Source organism: Lactuca saligna, chromosome 1 (genome assembly GCF_052625555.1).
Source record: "Lactuca saligna cultivar CGN05327 chromosome 1, ASM5262555v1, whole genome shotgun sequence".
In the NCBI taxonomy this organism is placed as follows: domain Eukaryota; kingdom Viridiplantae; phylum Streptophyta; class Magnoliopsida; order Asterales; family Asteraceae; genus Lactuca; species Lactuca saligna.
In genome coordinates, this window is record NC_136417.1 from 78,285,670 (window position 1) to 78,289,438 (window position 3,769).

Here is a 3,769-nt window from a genome sequence, read left to right on the forward strand (position 1 = left end):
GCCCTATTCTAGCATGCAGTTCTCATACACATATCATAATATAAAATGCACGGGTATCTTGGGGAAAACTTACTTAAGCTCGGCCGATCGCGCACATCACACACCTTGTTCTTTCTCCAAACTTCCTTACTTTAAATTTTAGAAAACATTTTTCTGGTGAAAATATTTCAAACCCTCGATTTGAGTCCATACATCCCCGAAGGTGTGTCCGAATCCCTCAAACCAAGGCTTTGATACCAACTTGTAACATCCCTAATTTCGAGTCTAAAATTTCCGTTTTAAATTAAGTAATTTATAAAACTGTTTACTGAAAACATTGTTGATATCACATCAATCCATAAACTGTCATAAACATATCTCAAAACAAACATCGAGCAGTAATATAATTCAGAGTGCAATCCCATGAATCACAATGCGGAAATCTAATGTGCGTGTGATGTGTACCTACCGCGTCGGCACTTTCCTTTTTGCTGAAGAGATACTTGAAACAAAACTGAAAATTATAAGCATAAAACTTAGTAAGTTCCCCCCATCATACCACACACAACATACAATAGCATACTGTTAGACAATTCTTGGGTGCCTGACTTACCCAGGTCAAGCCATTCTGGGGTGCTCGACTTACCCGTCGGTCTATTTCACTCGACCACCGGGGACTATTTCACCCCTACCACTACAATTTAAATATAACACACATATACTTTCAGGCAATTTTGGGGTGCCTGACTTACCCAGGTCAAGCCGTTTTGGGGTGCTTGACATACCCGTCGGCCCTTACGTCCGACATACGACGACTATTTCACCTCCTACTACTACTTTCATATAAAACATATCATGCTAGCACATAAACATATCAGGTAGTGGAAAACCTAGATGAATATCACAAATACAATCATCTCACATATAGCTCCTACTAGTGGGCCGACATTGTGGCTGTAGACCCACCACTACTGGAAGGTGACTCACCTCACTATACCACATGTCTAATCCCGTGGAAAGTAGTCTCTAATATCTGCTCCGATAAGTTCCGGCTATGACGGTCATAGTAACACTGAATCAGAATCTATAACATTACTTGGGGTAAAATGACCATTTTACCCCTTGGTCCAATTTGAGAACATCCATGAGACCCCATTCAAAATAATCCCAGTGGCCCAATATGGACCAAGGGCCAACACTTCTAATTCCAGATTCCCAGGTCCACAATTATGCTTTACAATGGGCTATGAGGCCCAAAAGTCAGGCCCAACCCTCTAAGGCTCAAAAGCCCAAAGGGATCCACTCTACATGCGTACGCGCGGCGTACCTGGCACGTACGCCCGATATACGCTAGCCTTGACCACATACAGGAAGTTGACCCGATACGCACGGCATACAAGGGTGTACGCCCAGCGTACTGACCAGCTTCCTTGGTACTTCATCCATTACTTAATCCATTAAGCCTTTACGTCCAAAATGTAGATCAGGGTCCTTTGAGACCTCATACACCATAAAGTCACGAACTTTATGTGTTTGCATGCATGGTTGGGGGTCAAACATGGTTTTGGGTCCTTTAACAAGCTTAAATACCCACTAACACTTGCATGGTTGTGGCTTAACGACCAAGGTCCGATTTTTATGATTCTTAGTGCCTCTAAGAGTCCATAAGGACAGTTATTATGGTATGAAATCATTAAGATGCAAGAAGCCTCAACAATGGAGTCCAAAAGTAACCTTAGACACCCTTAAATCAAATTTAAGCATGTAATGATCAAGTTTAAAGCTTGATACCTCAAATGAGTCAGAAATGGTGCTAGTCTCCTGGATCTACAAGTTCCCCTTTTAATCCTTTCTCCTTCTTCAGCCTCTTTCTCTTCTAAAACACCAAAATCACACAATGAAGCTCTCAAATGGCAAAGATACATAAAAGTAGGCTAGGGTTTCTGAGATGGCTGCTTAAGGGTGTTAGGGAGGCTGGTCCATGGCCATAATGTCCTTTATATAGGGATAAAACCCTAAAAGATAGGGTTTTGGACACTACGTGCGTACGCTGCGCGCACCCCTTTGGTACGTTGGGCGTACGTGCTTGGCTTTCATGTTCTTGATCCTTAAGTATGTTAGGCGTACATGGGAAGGTACGCCCCGCGTACGTACCTTATCAGTCCAAACACAAAGGCCCAAAGGCCCACGTCCAAACCTTATAAAGATATCATCCTTGAATAAAATACAAGATTAGTACCTTATAAATCTCAGGCGTTACATAATTAGATAGGATTAAAAGGATTATATGTAAGAATCTTAAAAAACAGGTTAAAAGGGACAAAACATGAGAATTGGTGTTAAGAATGTCCCACGAATTACATTATGGCATAAAATTGGTTGGAACATGCTAAAATATCCATTAGGAGTAAAATGGTGTAGTTTGGAGACAAACATAAAGTTTAGCAAAGTAGGTTTCCACAATCTGTAAAAGGAGAAATGTAGATTGCTATATTATGCAATCATGGAATAAAAACATATATTTAAATAAAATTTAGAAATGTATATTATACATGAAATACATCATAAAATATTGTTTATTTATGATTCAATACATGGAAGAGTTTTAAAAATATGAAATCAAAACCCGAGTATTTGTATTCAGTTTCAATGCATGACATTCATGTTTTCTTGATCATTGTGTTAATCCAAGTTAAAAATAAGTAACTTGAAAAAAAAATCAACTCATTTGGAGTTGAACTAAATGTGTAATGGTGATTTGAAAAAGATATCTCACTTTTTTGTTGTGAGAAAAATGTTCAGCACCATATTTTCGTAGTTGTATAACTTGAGATGTAGAGATTCAAATATGTATCCTTAAAAAGAAATGTTTTATTCAACACAAAAGGAAAAATTACCAATTTGAATCAACCTAAACAAAGATCATATTAGAAAGTTATGTGTTTCACAAGTTGATGGCTATTTACGCTCGGTCCATGCAAGTTCAGGAGTTAACTGTGCAAGCTTGGATATAATGTTTATGTTATTTAAATCCTTACACATGGCATGTAAAAAACATGAAAATTATTGTGCATCCCGTTCAAGCTAAAACTAACAAAGTTTGACTTATATGTTTTTAGTCCAAAATATCTACACTTGCACCTAAAATTTTTAAGGCTTGTATGTTACATCTTAGTACAAAAAGTGTGTGGGAAAAGATGATTTTTGATGAATTCAGGTGCTTCTAAAAAAATCACAACATGATCAAACCTATACAAGATGTATTAAAGTTAAGTTCATGGTATTATTACTCTTCAATGGTGTTCTTGATGAATATGTTCAAACCCTAATTATCCAAATAGTTTTGCATGCAGAAATCAAGAATAGTTCTTAATGAATGAAGTTTTATTAACAATTTTTTGAGGTGATAAATTGCTAAGATGAATCTTAAAATTGTGTACTAAAAAAATTAAGACAGAAAGGGTGCAACAAGCTTCAAGATTGTATTGGACACACATCTCTTCTTTAATTATGGAAACTAAGTTGTTTGGAACTTTTGTATGAACTTTAAAGTGAAGTCAACAATATGATTGTTATTGAATAAATAATATAATTATGGATTAAAGTAAGATCACTTGATCATTAAGCTTGAATGGAGAAGAATACACTTGAACAATTGATTGTGGGTGAACTTAGGACAAGAAATATAGAAAAATGGATTGATCTGAACTACGAACTCAATTTTTACTTAACGTTATGATAATGATTTATTACAGTATTTATCATGAGGAGGTTAGAAATATGTGGTTAT